This window comes from Nyctereutes procyonoides, unplaced genomic scaffold, assembly GCF_905146905.1.
Source record: "Nyctereutes procyonoides isolate TBG_1078 unplaced genomic scaffold, NYPRO_anot_genome, whole genome shotgun sequence".
Classification (NCBI taxonomy): Eukaryota; Metazoa; Chordata; class Mammalia; order Carnivora; family Canidae; genus Nyctereutes; species Nyctereutes procyonoides.
The window spans coordinates 17496223-17519042 of NW_026575144.1; the positions used below are offsets into that span (position 1 = coordinate 17496223).

Genomic DNA, 22820 nt, shown 5'->3' on the forward strand with positions numbered 1-22820 from the left:
AAGGGATTTTTGACTTTGAGATACAAATATGAAGTGTCTATATAACATTGCATTTGAAAAAAGAAAAAAAAAAACAACCCAGGGGCACCTGGGTGGCTCAGCGGTTAGCCTTTGGCTCAGGTTGTGATCCCAGGTCCTGGGATCAAGTCCTGCACCAGTTCCCTGCTGGGAGGCTGCTTCTCCCTCTGCCTATGTCTCTACCTCTCAGTGTCTCTTATGAATAAATAAATAAATAATATCTTTTAAAAAAAGAAAAAAAACCCATAAAGACCTCTAAAAGCGCTACAATCATTTGCAATTTTTTTCAGCCTTTTCCTTAAATCGATATGAAATTCTCATACAACAAAATGGACAGACTTTAAGCACACAGCTCGATGAGTTTAATGCTCACTCTTGTAAAGACCGGCCAATAAAGAGATAAATCATTTTACCTCATTCCAGAATGTTCTTCTCTACCCACTTTCCACTCAATTCCCCTACTCCATGCTCAGAGGTCACTATTGTTTTATCATCTAAATTCCATTCTTAGTTCTATATGTTCCAGAACGTGGTAAATATATATAGTTTCATAATTACATGCTCTCTTGTCTTTTCCTTGATGCTGTTGGGAGCATCAAGAGTTCATTCTGTCTCACTGCTAAACTATGACATTTTGTCTTCCCATTCAAGTCTTGATGCATGTTTGAGTTACTTGTGCAGTTTGTGGACATTTTGAATCAAACCTTTATGAATGTTTACATCTAAGTATTTGCGGGGGTGGGGGGTCATGTGTTTTGATTTGTTTTCGGTAAACGTCAGGGCGTGGAATCCCTGGGCATGTGTATGTGATTCGCTTTGAACGGAGTGCCAGGCTCCTTGCCAAAGTGAATGTTCCAGTTCACTCTCCCAGAAGCAAAACATGATGACTGCTTCACATTCTCCCCAACACTTGGTACTACGGGTCTTTCCAACTTTTAGTCACTTAATGAGGCTTAATGACCTCTCACTATGCTTTTCATTTGCATTTCTCCCTTTCTCCTTTGCTCTCCTGAAGTGTCTGTTCAAGTATTTGCCTACTAAACTGGTTTATGGTCTATTTCAGTCCTGATACAGCGATTTGTGTTTTCTCTTTTCTTGATCAGCACAACCAGGGATTTATAAATTCCCTTGCTCTTTTCAAAGAACCAGCTCCTAGTTTTTCATGATCTTTATTGTTGTCTGTTCCTTATTTTATTTCTGCTCTTACCTTCATATTCTCTTTCTTCAAATTACTTCTTATTTGCTTTCCTTTTTTTTCCCCCAAGCTGCTTAAAATGTAATCTCTGGTCATTGACTTTAGGTTTTTCTTTTTTTTTTTTCAGTATAAACTTTTAAGCTTTAAATATCTTCTAAGCACAGCTTTTAGTGCAGCCCCTAAATGTGGATGTTTTATTTTCATTGTTACATAGTTCAAAATAGTTTAATACTTTTCTTCATTATATTTTGTCTTTGATTCATGGATTATTTATAAATGTTTGGAATATTTGTGGTTTTCTTCATTATATTTTATCTTTGATTCATGGATTATTTTAAATGTTTGGGAATACTTGTGGTTTTGCTACTTATTTTACTGTTATTGGTATTATTAATTCTACTGGGGTCAGAGAATATTCTTCATACAGCCTTCAGTTTCAATCAGCCAGACTTGTTTTATAGCTTAGCATATAGTCAAGGGTGGTGAACACACTATGTGCACTTGAAAAGAATGTGTGTGCTTTTTTCTGCTGTTGGTTTCTAGAATATTAGTGTTCTAAAAATATCAGTGAGATTAATGAGGCCCAGACATTCTTTTACCTGGTATGATACCTGGTATGTGAGAAAGATGCAAAAGTACTTAAGCCTTATGGATATTACAGTATAACAAAAACAGCATTCATAAAATTACATCGCACTCTGCTAACTTTCTCAAAAAATATATTTAGTTCTTGTGCTCACTTACCTTATTCTGCATATCCTTAGGCGCATTTTGCAAAAATACTGCAATTCATGTTATAGTTAACACAGACATCACAGTATGTGTTGCTTCTGTCCTCTTGTTTTGGCAAAGCCAAGAGGATATTACTATCTTGAGCATTTTCATTACTAAGTATTGGAAATATACAAATATTTTATATTTTATATTATTTTCTTTGTTGATTTAGTTTTTGTTTTCTGGTGGAATAAGGAAATCATTCTCTGACATGATGTCTCAAGGCCCATTGTTGACAATGGCTTATGTCACAAATACATTTTTGACCTATCTCATATGGCAGAGGATGGAACATCAGTCCTTATCCAGTGGGTTACAATCAATTACTATTATTCCTTTCAATGCTCCAGTTCTCCCAAATTTTACCAATAGGGACCCCTTCAATGTGGTCTTTGTGTGTTTTGACAAGTTCCCATCCTTATTGGAGCATTTCTTTGTCAGCACAGGATGTTCCACACTCATGTTATATTCTCTGAGCTATTTTATGGATTCAGCCATTTCTTCAAAGAGTCCTGGTTCCTTTTATCAATGCATGGTATGTAGAGATTAAACCGAGGCATGCTCTGTGCCCACTGATAAAGGAGTGTGCGCGTGTGTGCATACACACATCCAACACACACATCTTTGAATATATCCCTCTAGCAACTTCTCTCCAACACCACAGTGATCACTGTAGTTTGCTCCCTTTCAAACATATCACTCCTTTCTCAGCAGTGAGAAACCTACCTACTACTGTCCTTACTATATTTGCTTATTTGACTAACTGCCCTGTATAAAACAATCTCTCTTGGTATCGGTATTGCTGTCCTTTTACATGGACACCCTCTTTACTCGTCTTCACTTCAACACTTCCCATGGTGTTGTCCCATTTTTTCACCTGTTCCAAGAACAGAATATGGAATAAAGCAATAGATCCACACACACATGGAGGCTTTGGCACAATCAAAGATGAAATGATTAATAAATGATACTGGAACAAATTTTTTTCTATATGTGAACAAAATAAAAATGGATCCTTATTTTGTATTATGTGCACAGATATACTTCCTGTAATTAAAGGCTTATATGTAGAAAAAACTTCATAACTGTTAGCTATATAAAAGAATATATGACTACAGGGTAGAGATTTACTTTAACAAGACACACACAAACATGAAAAAATTAAAGAAATATTGAAAATTCAGCTACCTGAAGTTTGTTTTAAATGTGCTATACATACCATAATGTTATGAAAACATAAAAAAAATGTCATACAAAATCAGAAGGTACTTTTGATTTTTATAACCAGATGAGAGGTATAAATTAAAATATATTAAAAACTTTTGTGCCTAAGTTGTGAAAAGAAAAGCCAGCTAATAGAGGAATGGACAAAGCACAAGAAGGATTTAGCAGGAGAGCAAACACAAATGGGAATAAACACATAAGCATGTTCAATCTCACTATTAATTAGGAAATACATATTGAGTCTACAAAAAATATTATCCTAAATCTAATAGATCAGGAAAATTGTAAAAAAAGCTGTCAAATCCAAATCTTAGAGATAAGATGTTTAATGGTAATTCTTATTTCTTAATTTGAAAATATATCTGGTAAAACCATGTTGAAAAACAACTTTCTTGTAAAGTTGAATCTACTTTCTACTCCTAGATATCATCTACGGAGAAACTCTTGCACACATGCTCCAAAAGCTGATTTCAGGGGTAGTCACATCATCACAAGTCATTATAGCAAAAACAAGAAATATCTGTTAAACGTTAACAGATCAATTTAAAAATACATGATGGTCTTGTCATATAACAAAATATATTCAGTAAATAAAATGAATAACAGTGATATGCATCATAAAGCATTAATCATAGAAAATCATTTTTCTGACTGAAAAAGCACTGCAGAGGTCATGTTATGTAGAAGTTAAGAGCACATTAAACTAAATACTAAGTATATTGTTAATTCTATATATGCATATATATAAATATATGTCTATGAAATAATGGATACAGTCTATATGCCTAGAATTAATGATGTATTTAATACTTAGTTTTAGTATTACATTTGTATATATGTATGTATAGATATACATACATACTTGCAGTATACATACATTGTACATTTATATATTGACACATATATATACATATACTTAGATAGATACATATAAATAAATATAAATACATATACATATAAATAAATAAACAGAGATATAGATCTATAAAATTCATAATGAGGGACGGCCTGAGTGGCTCAGTGGTTTAGCTCCTGCCTTAGGCCTGGGGCCTGATGCTAGAGACCCGGGATTGAATCCCACGTCAGGCTCCCTGCGTGGAGCCTGCTTCTCCCTCTGCCTGTGTCTCTGCCTTTCTCTCTCTCTCTCTCTGTGTGTGTCTCTCATGAATAAATGACTAAAATATTTTTTAAAAATCATAATGAAAAGTAATGGAATATTAACATAATATTCAGGGTAGTGGTTTCCCTGGGAGGGAAGGGGAAATAATGAAGTCAAAGATAGGAATATAGGCACATCAGTGGTAATGGAAACGATCAATGTCTTCACCTTTGTGGGAGGTACACAGCTATTTATTCGTTGATCTATGTATTACTATATAATGATACATGAATATATGTGTGTGTCTTATTATATTTGTTCTTGTGCACTGTGACTATTATGTAATATTCTCTAAAATGCTTTTAAAAATATTAAATAGGTCATTCAGCCTCAACTAACTTTGAGGAAACAAACACTTGCCCAAACATCAACAATAAAGGAATTAAAATAGTAAAACTACTATTTTATAGATTTTAAGGTAAGAAGAAAATGAGTTGGAAGAAAATGCTTGTTTTGCTTTTACTGGGAAGCATTGAAAAACACATGAAATATCTGTTCCATATCTGTCAAGGTTATCAAAACTTAAAATAATTCTATCCTAAATTAACTCACTGTTTAGACCTGTGTAACACGCAGAGGTTTCAGGGAAAGAAAATAGCGTTTATCCAATGGGTCATCTGATTAAGGGAAATGCATTTCTTGGAACAATAACGTTGTCAGTATCATCCTCAGAGTTGAGCTGGGTGCTTGCGGATGACAGGCTCCATGCTAAATAAACAGTTCAGCTTTTTAAGGGATGCAAAAACATGCAGGTATTTTGGTCACCTTAACTTAGCACTGAGATTCATTAATGCACAAGGTTCTCAGCTTTCTATTACTCATTAAATTAACATTCTGCTTGGTCAACATGCCCACCATCTCTATAATGACAACTCGAGGCAATTATAGTTTTACTTTGGGTTCAGTAGATACAGGAGTACTGATCGTCCGTTTTGTCTAATCCCAGGCCTCTGTGTGCTCATCTAGTAAATATTTATGGAGCAATTATCAGTTTTTACACATGAATTAAATGCCCAAATTTCAACTTCATCTTCATCATATCGGAATTACTGATTTTGCCAGTTTCTCTGCTTAGGTTCAAATCAAGAGAAAAATTCATTAACTTAGGGTTTCCTAAGGGGGTAAATAAATAACACTTTTATGTTTTCTTCCAAGTAAGAAACAAGTTTTAAAAATAAGGAGAATCAGAAAGAAGGAAATCAAGCAGTAGCCTTATTACTAACAGAACACTTGTTACCAATAGCTTTATCAGAAAAGGTGGCTGAGTACTGCAGACACGAGGTTTTTCCAAAGGACTCTCACCAAAAAATTAAAAAATAAAATAAAAAAATAAAGGACTCTCACCATCCCACAGTTGAATTTACCCTACAAGATCACAGAACTTCCCTGTAAAGGGGCAGACCCTGCCCCACGTGGATTGCTGCACAGCAGAGCAGAAAGTGGCCCCTACCCTCACTGCTGTTGGCAGAAGTTTGAAAGGAACAAAACCCTAGAGAAGATAGGTGAGTGTTCCTTGCTGCTGGTTCCTGTGCAGGTAAATCAGGGAGACAGGATGAGAGTATTTCTCCCAATGTCTTCTCCTTGGCATGTTTCTTCCTAAGACATTGGGAGGAATACTCTCATCTTCTCTCCCTGCTATGGGGACATTTTTGGTGTCACAATTGGGGCGGGGGTGCTATGGTATCTGATAAGTAGAGGCAGAGATCTGTTGAACATCCTACAATGGGGCAGCTCCCTCCAACAAAGAGTTACCAGCTCCAATATGTCAACAGTGAAGAGGTTGAGAAGCGCCCTGCTAGCTGTGCTGTGAAACATATTTCACTACGGCAGATAGCTAAATCTTATATTAGGTTTGCACTTACTTTGAATTAATGATGTATTTAATATTTAGTTTTAGTTTACATTTGCATATATGTACGTACACATACACATACATACTTGGATTATGCATACATTGTACATCGATATATTGGCACATATACATAGATACATACACATTTATCTATATGAATAGATCTTACATTAGGTTTGCACATACTTAGACATCAGATATTTACTGAGCATCTAATATGGTGCCAAGATGCAGTTCTAAGAACATTGGTGAACAAGATACCAAAAAATTACTCTGGCTGGAACAACATAGAATATATGTATACTGGTGCACACACCTTTATGCTAATATATATATACACAAACATATTCTTCCACACACTTACACATTTAATTTTTCAGTTTTCTTCTGTGGCTACTTAGCTGTTCTCATCCTTCTCTTCTGTAATACATATGAAAGATAAGATTTATGTGTGCAAGACACTTGAGTAGGTAAATCTGGACAATAGTACTTTTTGTTCCCAGAAATAGAATAAATGTTTGATTAAGATTCCAGTTTGCAGCATGCTGGCTCTAATCGATTGAGATTACCTACCTTTTAAAGACACACAACTCTGAGACAATTTTAATAAAAGTGACTCTTTAATTTGTAACCTGAAACTTTTATTGGTTGTGTCAAATTACACCTGATATATCTTAAACATGAGCACAATGCATCAAGCTGTCCCCAAACCATGACTGGCAACTGCTGGGGGGGGAAGCACAAACTTCTCACAGCTTTTCAAATCTAGTTTGTCAAGTAGCTGAGCTGCAGGTGGTGTGGTCAATGCTGATTGCCCTCTGGGAGACGCTGGTCTTTGCTTAGGACTATTTGGGGTTCTGTGAAGCTACTCTGAGTGCTGAAAAGAAACAAAACAAACAAGCAAACAAGAACACCTGGAAACATTCTCCTTTGGGGTAATTCAATGTCATGATTCTCATTCACTATGCTTAATCCCATGAAAACTTTAATCAGACTTCACTGAATCCAATACTAAAATTGCTTCTTTATTTCCTCAGCTTCTTCCAAGTCTTTTTCACTCTCTAGTAGCTGCAGAAGATTGGTATATGCAGCTTCCAACCCGTGCTGGCAATCTGGGATCATCATCCGGACTCTTGCAGGATTTCTGCCTGCTTTTTAATGGCATAATTTTCACCACATTCAGCTTTCATTTTTTCGATTTTTTCTTCTTGTTATTTTGCTTCTTTTTCATACATCATTTTTTTCTTTGACCAATCACTTCACCATGCCTGTTTTGATCTTGATCTGCCTCATGCAAGGATGGGCCATGATCCCTAGAGCACTATTGAGAGGTGGAAAGCTAGGGTAACAGTGGAGGAAGATCTATAGTTATCTGTTTAAATTAGGCCTAATTTAATAACATAATTAGTAAATGATGTTCTCTTTTGCTTGCATATAATATCCCTAGAAGTGTTCTTTTCTGACCAATAGATACTGTCATATGCAATTCATGAAAGGAGAACATATTTGTTTCATATGTAAAAATAATTAAAAATCTAAATATAACCATGACCATACTTAGAACTTATGTATTGACCAAGAAGAAAGAGTGCAGCAATCAACAACCTTGTTGTTGGCAAACTTTTCAATGGGAATGTGAGGGAAAATATTACCAGGTATATGGAACTCTATGAAACAATCTTATAAATATATGAGTATTTTTATGATAGGATATACCAGCTGGCTTTATATGCATAATAGATATAGTTATAAATTTGGTGCCTGTCTCTTTTCGAAGAAGGTCAGTTTTTGGTTGCCATTTACTTCTTTCTTTTTGTTTTAGTTTTCATTTAACTTAAGCAGTTAATTACAGATTCATTTCCATTTCTTTGTGTTTATATTTTCAGTTCTTCCAATTGTACTTCACATTGGTGTATCTACTTGACATCTTTACTTCTCTGCAGTTAGGAAATGTCTATAATTATAAATAAATATATTTATGTTGTTATAAATACAACACAACATTCTACTTGGGACATAATATAATTTTCTCCCCCTACCATAGGGAAAAAGTTTTGCTTTATATTTTCCCTTTAATGCAAACTAAAATTGCATTTCTTTTTTGTTTGTTTCATTTTTTTAAGGTCTTGTTAGTTGACATGTAGTGTAATATAGTGTGACATTGGTTTCAGGAGCAGAATCAAGTGCTTTATTGTTTATGTATAACACCCAGTGCTCGTCACAGCAAGTGCCCTCATTAATTCCCTATCACCCAATTAGCCCTTCCCCTGCCAACCTCCCGCCATCAACTCTTGATTTGTTCTCTGTGGTTAAGAGTCTCTTATGGTTTGCTTTCTTCTCTTTTTTTTCCCTTTCCCTATGTTCATCTGTTTTGTTTCATAAATTTCATATATGAGTGAAATCATATGCTATTTGTCTTTCTCTGACTTATTTCACTTATCATAATAACTCTAGCTCCATCCACATTGTTGCAAATGGCAAGATTTCATTCTTTTTGATGGCTGAGTAATATTTCAGTGTGTGTGTGTGTGTGCGTGCGTGCGCACGCGTGCACGTGAGCACATATAAATGCCACATCTTCTGTCTCCATTCATCAGTTGATGGACATTTGGCATCTTTTTGTAGTTTGGCTATTGTGGACATTGCAACCATAAACATTGGTGTGCATGTGTATTTTTGAATCAGTATTTTAGTATCCTTTGGGTAAATACTTAGGGGTGCAATTTTTGGGTTGTAGGGTAGTTCTATTTTTATCATTTTGAGGAAACTCCATGCTGTCTTCAACAGCGGTCACACCAGTTTGTCTTCCTACCATCACTGTAAAATAGGTTCCCTTTCTCCACATCCTCACCAACATCTCTTATTTCCTGAGTTGTTAATTTTAGCCAATCTGACAGGTGTGAGGTGGTATTCTCATCGTGGTTTTGAGTTGTATTTCCCTGATGATGAGTGATGTTGAGCATCTTTTCATGCATTTGTTGGCTATCTGTATGTCTTCTTTAGAGAAATGTCTGCTCATGTCGTCTGTCCATTTCTTAACTGGATTATTTATTTTTTAGGTGTTGAGTTTGATAAGCTCTTTATCGATTTTGGATATTAAGCCTTTATCAGATATACATTTGTGAACTTTTTCTCCGATTTTGTAGGTTGCCTTTTAGTTTTGTTGATTGTTTCCTTCACTGTGGAGGAAACAATCAATAAAACTAATATTGCATCTTATAACATATTTATTTTAAATAAAGTATAATAAAACAAGACAGTCTCGGTAAAATTACCTCCCTACTTCCAAATTGTGTTCATTATTCAAATACAAGATTGACCAGATCATGTTTGAAGAGGTCATTATCATACATGGTATATACATGCAAACATAATTTGTTTTTTCAGTAACTACAAAAGGAAGGAAAGTTTAATTTTATTTTTTCAGCTTTATTAAGATATAACTGACCTATAACATAACAGTTTAATGTTAATATATGGATTGTAATCCAAAATTATAAAAAAAATTATAATTACCTACTACTGTGGTTGCATGTGTGTGTTTGTGTGTGCATGTGTGTGCACATATGCACACGGTGTGCAGGAGAGGGTGGTTAATCAGTGAGAGAATGGAGAGAATGGAGCTGACGTGTGTTCCTCAAGAGGAAAAGAAGAAATTGTCTTTCTAAAGTGAAATGATATAGATCAAAAAGTAAATTAAAGTCTGTGGGTTTTTGGAATGTACTTTGAATAAATTTGTTTCTAATACCTTGCCATCAAAACTGATTTGGAGCAATTAAAACAGAAAACAAGTGTTGCATGATTTTCTTGTCTACCAGAATTCAAAACACTATAAATTTCAGATAATTTAATAAACATAAAATGAGGTGATAAAAGTAACCCAATTATGAGAATAACACACTCAACCATTGGCAAGTAATACTGAGACAATTGAATAATTCTAAAGAGTATGAATGGCAAATTTTAAATAGCAAATCATTTAATGGCACTGAGAATGATTGGAAAATAAAAAGCCATTGAGAAGAGGGTTTGAAAGTTTATAAAACTATAAAGTTAACTTCTGGGAAGGAGAAGCCACAAGATGTAAAATACAGAAATTCTACTTCAGTGAATATGAGCTGCATAAACACGATAGTTAACCGCAGGTGGATTTATTCTCTGAGGCCCCTCTGGTTAGTATCTAACAAATACATTGAATTCAGTTTGGTTTTACTTTGCTTCTTTGAGGATACTGTACTAATTTTTCACTTTCTTCTCTTCTCCAAATGTATATAATGTTTTATATACAACTTATCTTGTGTTCCATATGATTTTTTACTACTTTCAAACTTTTTCTATTTTCATTTACTCTGTCAAATTTCGTATACTTACACAAGTGTGCTACCTTATATTTCCATGTACTTCCCCTTGTGTTTCAGGTCCTTCTTAGATATGTAAATATTTAATGGGAGCCAATAAGTATAGGATATAATTCTACTTCACACTTGTCTTTCCTAAGCTTAAGTAACAAAATATTTCCTTGCATATCCCAGAAATTCTGTTTCTTTTTATCTTTTTTCAGTGAAAAAAATTAATTTTTCTCATATGCACATTCAGTGATTAAATTTTGTTTTAAATAAAGCTCTTTGAGGGCTTTTAATGAAACAGGATGGATTTGTGCACAACTAGCCTTCAAAAAATAGATTTTTGATACCATAGAGGGATTAGCAACCACAGTGGGACATATTGCCCGATCCAATCAAGAATTGCGATTACTACATGATCTGAGTGCCTCTGCATGCCAGTATCTCAGACTCATTCCCATAATAGTGGGGCACTTCTAATTGCTTTCAATTCATTACTCTGACACACCTGGTTAGCACATAAATAACTTTGTTCTGTGTATCAATCTGAATCTTTGTTTCTTCATCATTAAAGTCCCATATTTAATTATGGACTAGTTATTAAAAAAAAAAGCTGAGGATGTCAAATTCTCCATAGACTTTTTATGAAGTAGCCTATTATAATAATTTCAAGCTAAAATCAGTTCGCTGACTCTAAGACAGTTGAAATTCAATATACTATCTGCAATTCTAATCTTAAACCTCAAAATATAGTTACTCGACTTTAGTAGTTCTTTGTAAATATCGTCATCATCATATTGGCGAACTATATCATATACATCGTTAATCTCATTCCAATCAAATAATTGAAATGAAATTTTAAGTGATCATTCTTGATTATCAACTTGCACTGGAAGACAAATAATGCTCCTTCAGTGTTTTGTCCTTCTTCTTTTGCTTTATTCCATGACTGGTTTGTTCTCCCTTTTAAAAGTACAGAAAACCTGATGAAAGGTCAGAATATATTTCCACCAGATCCCCAAATAATCCTTTGTTTCTCTTAAAGCACTCCTTACTTGATCTTGAGACTGACTTTTGCCTTTCTTCTTAAGATCTACCATGGCAAAAAAAAAAGGAATCTATCATGGCTTCCTTTGAACAGTATATTGGATCCTAGATCTTTCCGTAGGCTTCCTCGTAATCAACTCTCATCAGGAGCCTGTGACTAATTGACATTTTATCTTCTATTTTATACTTATCATTGCTTCTTCTGAGTTAATTTGTTCTACCTCTTACAGTATCCTTTGGTAATATTTTTAAAGAGGTTTTTGTTTTGTTCTGTTTTGTTTTTTAAGGACAGAGAGAGAGAACAGTGGAGGAGGTTGTTAAGCAGGCTCCATGCCCAGGGTGAGCCTGATGCAGGGCTGGATCTCACAACCCTGATCTCATTATCTGAGCCAAAATCAAGAGTCAGACTTAAATGATTGAGCCACTCAGGTATCCTTCTTTTGGTAATATTTATCTGTAATCCAAAGACAGAGCAGTGTGTGTGTGTGTGTGTGTGTGTGTGTGTGTGTGTGTGTGTGTTTCACTTTTCAATTAAATATATCAAAGTAATTCCTCTGTTTTAGAACATTCCTTTAGCTGGATTACAGTTATCATTTTATTGAGGCCATTTTGTTTAATGATTAGATTATTTAACCTCAGTGCTACCACACTAAAGGAAAGTTTATTCATTTTCCTTTACAAAAATTGTATAGTGGAATCCTACTATATTATACAATAAAATGTTATGCAGACAGATAAATATATATATGTCACTATAACTGTTCAAATTTATCCTCTCATCTAGGCATCAATCCTTCTCATCCACTCATTAATCAAAACAATCATGAACTTATCAATATATAATTATGCAATAAATGTTTATTGAGCATGTATCCTATGACAAGTAACTTGCAAAATTCTGGAAATAAAAAATATGATTATGATTTGCTTCTTACCTTTAAAAATTTCAGTCTTGATCTCTGCTTCATAAGCCACGGAATTTGAACCATACCTTGTTAGATAGGTGTTAGCATTATAAACTTTTAGTAGAGATGTTTGAAATAAATACTTTCTTTTATAAGAAGCAAGCTGAGGACAGATTGAACGGGGGGTGCACACATGTGCAGCAAGCTGGAAAGTGGAAACAAGGTCAATAAGAGATGTAGAAAATGAAAACTATTCTAGGTATCTATCATCGATCTATCTATCTATCTATCTATCTATCTATCTATCTATCTATCTATCAATCATCTAATTAATCTATTTTTAAGTGGGCTCCACACCCAGCATGGAGCCCAATGTGGGACTTGAACTGACAATCCTGAGATCAAGACCTGAGCTGAGACCAGAGTCAATGCTTAATCAACTGAGCCACCCAGGTGCCCCACACTTCTAGGTAATCAGAAAGAAATTAATAGAAGGGAATGAGGGCTTGCAATACAGTTGGAACGGTTATAGACAAGACTAGTGGTGTTGCCTTGTGAAAGAACAAAACTTTAGGGTAGCTACTATCCCATATTGTGCCAAAAATAAGGACCATGGGATACCTGGGGGGGCTCAGTAGTTGAACATCTGCCTTCAGCTCAGGGTGTGATTCCAGGCTCCTGGGATGAATGAAGTCCTACATCGGGCTCCCTGCAGGGAGCCTGCTTCTCCCTCTGCCTGTGTCTCTGCCTCTTTCTGTGTCTATCATGAATAAATCAATAAAATCTTAAAAATAATAAATAAATAAATAAATAAATAAATAAATAAATAAATAAATAAATAATAAAAAAGAACATGACCTCTGCCTAATTTCTGCCTTCCTAAGATTATGGGAGTTCATCTAACTGTTGAGATTCCAGATTCTGGGATTCAAGGGAGTCTGGAAATGTTATTTTTAGTCTTCTAAATTCTTCAATCAGACTAAAGACAAAAATTGAAACTAAGTCAGATAATCAAGTCTATCCAGTACAGGGTCTTTATTAATAGTAGGTGGGAGATGACAGGTGCCTAACTTAAGATAGTATTACTAGAGACAAAGCACAGAAAGCAGATTAGTGTAACATAATTTTGTCGGAGATTTTTAGAGGTAAGGAAAGTAAGAACTCCTGAGGACAACTTTGGTTTCTGGTCTGCGTATGAAAGTAGTAGTAGAAATAGGGAATGCATAATATGGAAGAATGGTAAACCATGACGTGTCTAACTAGAAAGCATTTTAACGAGATGAAAGATAAATAATTGATTATATTCATTATCTCTTGCTGAATAACATTACCCCCCAAAACCTAGTGACCTAAAATAACATATATTTATTATCTCACAGTTTCTGTGACTCAGGAATCCAAACACTAGTTAAATGGGTCCTTTATTCTCCTGCCTACAGCGTGTCTACAATCAAGTTGTTGTAGAGCAGTGTCCATAATCATAATCTTAAATGAAGGCTCTACTGGGGAAGGAACCACTTGCAAGCTTCCTAGTGATTTTGCCAGGATTAAATTATTGGAAAGTTACTGAGCTGAGTGCATCTACCTCCTTCACTGAAGTTGCCTTATACATTTGTAATACTGTTAGGTTCTCTTGTCAATAGTCTGCATTGCTTCCTGAGATTCTCCAACCTCTAGATTTTTAAAAACATTTTTACACATTAGTGTGTTCACTTACTCTTTGTGCTATAAAGTTTTATGGGTTTTGACAAATGTATGATGTCATGTATCTACCATTACAGTGTCATACAGAATAGTTTTACTGCCCTAACAATTCCCCATGCTTCACCATTTCATTTCTCTCCTCCTCAAATCTCTAGCTCCACCAATTATTATTATCTCTATGGTTTTGTCTTTCAAAAATTTCACATAATTGTAATCATACCAGACATAGTATTTTCAAGTTGACTTCTTTTATTGGCAGTATGCATTTAAAGTTCCTTAGTGTTTTTTTATAGCTTGATAATTGCTTTCTCATCATTTAAAAATATTATATTGAAAATGGGTGTCTGGGTGGCACAATCAATTGAACATTTGACTGCTAGCTTCAGCTCATGTTGTGGTCTTGAGCTCGTGGGATCAAGCTTTGCGCTCAGCAACAGAGTCTGCTTGGGATTCTCTCTTCCTCTCTCTCTGCCCCTCCCGCTCATGTTCTCTCTCTCTCTAAATCTAAAATAAATAAATAAATCTTTAACAAACATATTACATCAAATGAATGTATACAGCAGTTTGTTTATCCATCTGCTTATGAAAGATATCTTGGTTGCTCTGAGATTTTAGCAATTATGAATAACGCTGCTATAAACATTTGCATGCAGGCTTTTGCATTTCAAAATCAGTTGAGTATATACCTAGGAAGACAGTTGATGGATTTTATGGCAAGATCCGGTTTAACACTGTAAGAAACCTGTAAACTGTCTTTCAAAATGGTTGTATCAGTCTGCGCTCCCGCTAACAGTGAGTAAGAATTCCTATTGTTTTGCATTCTCACCAGCATTTGGTAATGTCTGTGTTTTTGGGTTTTAGAAATTCTCAATGTGGGCAATGGCCCATTATAGTTTTATTTGTTTTTATTTTTTTTTAAATATTTTATTTATTTATTCAGGAGAGACAGAGAGGCAGAGACATAGGTAGAGGGAGATGCAGGCTCCCTATGTGGAGCCTAATGCAGGACTCAATTCCAGGACCCTGGGACTGTTCCCTGAGCCAAAGGCAGATGCTCAACTATTGAGTCACCCAGGCATCCCCATTATAGTTTTAAATTGAATGTCCCTGATGATGAGTGATGTGGGATATCATTTCATATGCTTATTTGCTATCTTTCTTCTTCCTTAGTTAGGTGTCTATTGGGCCATTTTAAATTTGAATGGTTTATTTTCTTATTATTGTCTTTTAAATGTTCTTTGTATATTCTGAATACAGAATTCTTTATCAGACATGTATTTTGCAAATATTTACCCCCATTTGTGACTTGTTCCTTGATTCTTTTAACCATATCTTTTATGGAACAAGTGTATTTAATTTTAATAAAGTCTAAGTTATCTATTTTTTCTTTCATGGATTAAGCTTTTGGTGTTGTATCTAAAAACTCATTGCCAAATCCATGCTCACATAGATTTTCTCCTAGGTTTTCATTTATAAATTTCATAGTCTGTGATGTAAATCACAGACTAATTAATTTTAGTGAAAAATGTAAAGTCTATGTCTAGATATTTTTTATTTTGCATATGAGGGTCCAATTGTTCCTGCACCATTTGTGGAAAAGACTGCCCATTACCCAAAAAATTATCATTCTCATTTGTAAAAGATTAGTTGAGAATATTTATGTGAGCCGATTTTTGGTCTATTCTATTCCATTTATTTGTGTATGTTTCCCTGAATGCTTTGGCAAAGAACTTGAAGAGTCATCAACAAAGAAAAGTGGTGAGAATTAAATATTGCCTGGTTCCCAATCTTAGATCACTCATTTTTCTTTCTGCATTTTCTAATCTAATTCAATCCAATGAAAATTTCATTTTAGTAATTGGAAATTTTTATATTTAGATATTCCATGTGGTTTCTTTTCCTTTCTTCCTCTTCTCATTATGTCAATGTTATATTTTATAATTTTTAGCAGGTAGGACATATTCATATTAGCCCTTCTAATGTCCTTCTATAGTCATTTCTGTGCTTCTATTGACTATTATTTCTTCTTTTTTATGGGTCTCATTTTCTTGTTTGTATGTCTAGTACTTTTTGATTCAATAATAGTCACTGCAAATGCCATCTTGTTGAAATGTGATTTTTTTTATATTCCCTTACTTACCTTTTTGCTTGCCAAGAGTTAAGTTAGTTGCAGATTGTTTCTATGACTTTAGGGTTCATTTTTAAGCTGTTTTATCGTGGGGACTAGAATAATCTTTTTTTTTGGGGGGGGGAGGGACTAGAATAATCTTAAACCTAAGGCTAAGTTAGCCTTATTTCTAAGGCATAGCCATTTTGGTGCCTCTACTCTGGGTCTCATGTATTCAATATATTTCCCTTGCTGGTTGTAGGAAATTTAAGTGACTCTTGGCCCTCTCTGTGGTATAAGAATTATTAGTCCTATACCTCTGATAAAAATTTCTCATCTCTCAGAAATTTTTCTTTCATGGGTATAGGTTTTGATTCTATACATACGCACATTAGTACTCAGGAATGACTAGGACACCTGATGATTTTTGTCTCACAAATCCTAGATATCTTATTTTCTCTAAATTTTAGTTTTTACCTCCTTACCTCAACAGGGGTGCTGAGATTGTTTTTCACTATAATACAGAAATTATCTCTATTTTGAAAGTACAGTTGACCTTTGAATGCTGTAGGGGTCACAAGTCCCAATTCCCTGCATAGTCAACAATCCACATATAACTTGTGACTCCCTAAAAACGTAACTACTAATAGTCTATTATTGACTATAAACCTTACTGACCACAACAGTTGATTATCATATATTTTGTATGCTATATGTATTATGTACTGTATTTTTATGATAAAGTAAACTAGAGAAAAGACAATATCATTAAGAAAATCATAAGAGGGGCACCTCGGTGGCCTAGCTGGTTTAGTATCTGCCTTTGGCTCAGGTCGTGATCACAGGGTTCTGGGATTGAGTCCCACATCCACCTCCCTGCTCAGTGGGGAGTCTGACTCTCCCTCTGGCCCTCCCCTCACTTGTTCTCTCTCTCTCTCTCTCAAATAAATAAATAAAATCTTTTTAAAAATCATAAGGAAAATACATTTATAGTACTGTATCGTATTTATTGATTAATTGATTGATTGTGTAAGTGGACCTATGCAGTTTAAACCCACATTACTCAAGGGTCAACTGTATTAGTATGGCAGGATATTTTTCATTTGCTTTCATTCTCTTAACAATCATAGTCTCATGATATATAATATCCAACATTTGAAAAGTAATTTTTTATATGTTCTTTACAGTTTTCTTGCCTTTTCTAGTAGGACAATAATTGTGTACCTTGTAACACCCTTAATGTTCTGAACTGGAAATTACCCTGAATATCTCCTTTGAACCTCTTTCCAGTATTGGAAACATTTTCCACATTATAAATTCAACTTTCAATTCAGTAATTTGAAATCACAGCTTATTTCTTATTTTAAGAGCTTTTGCATAGGCATAAGACTTAAACTCTATTGATAATGATTTGGAAAAGCGATGTGAGGAAATACATGGTCAATAAAATCGATTTTCTGGATAAGGTTTAGAGAAGCTTCTGAATTTTGGGTATGGTACTACCAGAGCTTATGAGTAGGTACACAACACTCTACCATTATCAGCAACAACTGGTTTCCACTACTGCAATCCCATCTCAAAGATATAATTGATTTCGAATTTGCAGTGCTGTTGAAAGCAGCAAGTAAAAAAATGCACAGCATATAGTAAACCATCAAAAATTGGCAACTTTTTTTTTAAATGTTTCTCTGATTTTTTTTTTCTATGATAGTCACAGAGAGAGAGAGAGAGAGGCAGAGGGAGAAGCAGGCTCCATGCACTGGGAGCCCGACACGGGATTCGATCCCGGGTCTCCAGGATCGCGCCCTGGGCCAAAGGCAGGCGCTAAACTGCGCCACCCAGGGATCCCAAAAATTGGCAACTTTTACTGTATGATTAAGAGTCATGGTATTTATGAAAGTCAAGAAAAAATTTAGATTTTGTTTTGTCTGTACTAATTACTATTCTTCATTTCTCCACGACTCTCTTTCTCTTTCCTTCCTTCCTCCTTTCCATTCTCCGTTTCATGAATGCTATGGGTTGGCTCCTCTGTGCCTGTTTCTTATCATGGCCTCTGAACTTAATTAAACTTTGCAAATTTAGCATCCCTTCTAGCTACAAGATGATTTATTTCCTTGGCATACTACTTTCCATAAAGATAAGCATGTAAAAATTCACCTGAAGAGAAATGATTCTTCAGATGTAGCAACTGGATAACTTTTACTGTCCCTCAAAGGGACATTTTTTTATTTTATTTTATTTTTAAGATTTTATTTATTTATTCATGAGAGACAGAGAGAGAGAGGCAGAGACACAGGCAGAGGGAGAAGCAGGCTCCATGCAGGGAGCCCGAGGTGGGACTCCATCCCAGGTCTCCAGGGACACACCCTGGGCTGAAGGCGGCATGAAACCACTGGGCCACCAGCGCTGCCCTGGGGGCAATTTTATACTGTATAAACCTCGGCAGCCTTCTCTGAGTGAATACTCAGCCACATTATGAGAGATCTGCATTTATATATTCTCCTACACTGGTAAAAAATAGGGTAAGCACACCAGCATTAAATTATTTTCTTGATCTGCCACAATTATGTATGAATGTATGCATTCTGTTTTCTGCTAGTCACAGGGTCTCCCTGAAGTCCTAGTAGCATGGCTAAGAGTCCTGGTAAAGCCCTATAAAACTTTACATTGGTTTTTATAAAGACAGCTTATTTTTATGGGAAACAAACATATTTCTTTACTTAATTGAATTTTAGATTGATGAATAAATTCATCCATGCATGTGCTTATTTCACACACTCATAATCTGCATGTAGCATTATAAGGAATAATAAAAGGCATGAAGCATTGCCACCATATTCCTGAGGAGTTCATATTTATGTTCCATATTGGCTTAAAAACAAGTTTTGTTTCGAGGCATCTGGGTGGCTCAGTTGGTTAAGCATCTGCCTTTGGCTCAGGTCATGATCTCAGGATCTTGGGATCCAGCCTGGCATCAGGCTCCCTACTCAGTGGGGAGTCTCCTTCTCCCTCTCCCTGTCGGCCCCCACTCATGTGCACGCACTCTCTCTTTCAAATAAATAGAATCTTTTAAGAAATGCATTTTGTTTCATTCTACAAGAAGTTCCAAATCTCTTTCTCTCTCTAAACTTTCTGTCAAAATATTTTTACTCCATAATTCAGCACTGGATGAAAGAATGTTGCATCAAATTTATCTTTCTGAGACCTAATGCAAAAGTTCTGTAGAGCTGCCTTATGGATTTCAGAATGGTTCTGACATATTTTGAATGAAATTAATTCAGTGTCTCTTTTCCTCTGGAAATGTTTGATACCATCTCTATCTGGATGTAGATAGACAGATATACATAGATAGTGATATAGGTATAGATGTTAAATACATAATACATATATCCAGACACACATATGTACATGATTTTATCTGTTTATAGGAGATAGCTCTTCCTAGATAGAATACATCAAGTTAGAGAAAAACTATTCACTCATAACATGTATGTAGTGTTACACATTATTAAAGATGACATTGCTCTAAGTGAATTAAATCACCCTAACATAACAGATTTGACATTTCAAAAATTATGCAATTTCCCTGAGCATGTTAACCTGTTTTAATTCAGTAAGAAGTAAAATTATAAATGAAAAATACATCAGACTTATGCAAAATAATCCTATTCCACTGAAAACATTTCTATTGTTCAGGAGACAGAAGATTTGTACAGAATTAAGAGTTTATGTTTTTTCTATTTCCTACTCAATGTTTTTTGTTTTTATTAATTGAAATAAGTCTTAGAAGCACTTATAATCACTAGTTTATTATTTTTTATCCTAATGGTGCTTCCCCTGCCCCGAACTCAATGACTCCTCTTTTGTTAATTTATGGTTTTCCAGTAATTATTTGCATTTTATCCATAGTGTGCAATGTAGGGAGGGAAAATGTATTCAAAATGGCAACTTTGGAATTGCACTCTGAGGAATTCTGAAAGAAAATATATACCCATTTTGCTCTAGGATAGAGTATCAGTTGCAATTTAAATGGAACAGATTTTAAAATTGAAATAATTTTGAAAGAAAAATATTGCATCCTAAAATCAAAGCATAAATAGGAAGAACTAAATGAATATAAAATGACATAAAATAATTTTTAATTATTTACAATCCCAATAACGATTCGGATAACTAAAACAAAATAGTTATTTATAATTATATTAAGTAAAAATAGCAAATAAATAAAGCATCAAAATGTGAAATTCTTTTTATACTAAACCATTGATATTCCTGAAGTCAAGATACATAGATTCCAACTCCCAAATTATCAGTGGACATTATTTTGTCCTTTCAATATTTCATGCCATATTAATTTCAATAATTTACTCACGTAAATTTTAGGGTTTTTTTTTACATTTTTAAGTGGGAATAATAATATCCATCTAGCAGTGTCTTTAAATGCTATAAATAAGGAAATACATATGCAATTCACCATGCCTGGTATAATTTCCAACACGTGGTAGCCACTTTTACACAATAGCTAGAGAAATAACCTTTGCAAACAAGATTATTGTTTTATATGTTATATCCTTCCTTCTCCATCTTTCCATTCTTGCTTCTTTCCCTCTCTCCTTTCCTCTTCCTTCCTTTCTCCTTGTGATGAATATTTATGTAGCACCTATATCTGCCCTGAAGTTTCCAAGGCAATAATACCAACAAAGAATGAAGCAGATTTCCTCTGCAAGAAGAATACATAGTCTGTTGGAGCGACTATAAACTCATATCAGCCCCACCCTCCATGTACTTGGGGAATAGAAAAAAACATTTTGCTAGAGTTGAATAGTTAAATAAACATATATTGGATGAAACTGGCTATTTGCAAATGTCACATTAAAAGACAAACATGGCAGCCCTGGTGGCCCAGCGGTTTAGCCCCACCTTTGGCCGGGGGTGTGATCCTGGGGACCCGGGATCGAGTCCCTCCTCGGGCTCCCTGCATGAAGCCTGCTTCTCCCTCTGCCTGTGTCTCTGCCTCTCTCTCTGTGTGTCTCTCATGAATAAATAAAATCTTTAAAAAAAAAAAGACAAACATAACAAATTTAAGAATTGTATTTGTGCAATGACATAGGTAACAACTGTGCTATAGGAATTTGACTTCAATGGACAGAGTTTATTTTGTCTACAGCTATATTTCCAATATTTAGCACTCAGTACCTGGTATATAGCTGGAATTCAATAAATAATATATTTTGTTTATTCTAAGAATTTTTCTTAAGTAAAAGACATCATTTATACATATATACATATATATGTATATATATATGAAAAACTTTCCAAAGGATAGAAAACAATAATTAAATGAATATACCAATCAATTAAAAGAACCATTCCAATTTTGAAAATGTTAAAATGTGAAAAGGATTTACCTTGCAAAAAAAAAGAAATTATGTAATTTATTGGGTATAGAGAATCGTAGATTATATAGGGTCAATAGTAAGAAAAAAAATCACAATATTCAAAATAAAGGGTAGGAAAAGAAATCCCCCCCCAAAAAAAGGCTTGGAAAATTAATTTGATGTAAATTTACCCATATTTTTTAGGAGTGGTATCAAAAGATTCTTTATAATACAGGGATGTTTTTTTTAATGAGATGAATTCCTTTTTTTTCTGATTAAAATATAAAATATGTTTTTTCTAGTATAATTGAAAAAGAGACAAAATTGAGAATAATAAAATCCATTAATAATGCTGGTGCTGAGAGAAATCCCCTGTAAATGCTGTAACCTATTTCTTTTCACTACATTTTCTATTCAAGTGTGCTTGTGAGTATGAATCTAAGCCACGTATATGCTGTACAATATATTCATATGTAATTACTATGTTGGAGCATTTGTGTAGTGGGATTTTTCCCAAGAATTTTCTGTGTATCCCAAGGTTGTGTGGCCAGCTATTTGGTATCTTTCAATAATTTCTTTCCCTAAAATCATGTTCTTTGCTTAAGAACAAACTGATTCTCTCTGCATTCAAATATCCCACTTTTCTTCTCCCATCATTCTATCTCAAGGGTAATTGTGATTAAATGGGGCAGAGTAAAATGTGCTTTTACTCCTTTTCTTGGCTCATGGGTTACTTCCCTCAACCCTCCTTACATTCCTCCTCTGTAGAGGATCCCGCTTATCCTAGGCACGACCAATTAAGGGGAAAGAGAAATGATGCATTGCATCATGCCCTTGGAGAATGGAGCTCTTGTTACTGAATGGTTGTGACTTTGATATTAAAAAATTAAAAACTGGGATCCCTGGGTGGCGCAGCGGTTTGGCGCCTGCCTTTGGCCCAGGGCGCGATCCTGGAGACCCGGGATCGAATCCCACATCAGGCTCCCGGTGCATGGAGCCTGCTTCTCCCTCTGCCTGTGTCTCTGCCTCTCTCTCTCTCTCTGTGTATGACTATCGTAAATAAAAAAAAAATTAAAAAAAATTAAAAAAAATTAAAAAAATTAAAGAATTAAAA

At 34.7% G+C, this 22820-nt stretch overlaps 1 pseudogene; it reads right to left on the reverse strand.

Annotated features, from left to right (window-relative positions):
• Positions 1-7207: 7207 nt before the first annotated feature.
• Positions 7208-7530, reverse strand: LOC129499123 (tubulin-specific chaperone A-like; annotated as a pseudogene).
• Positions 7531-22820: the final 15290 nt, after the last annotated feature.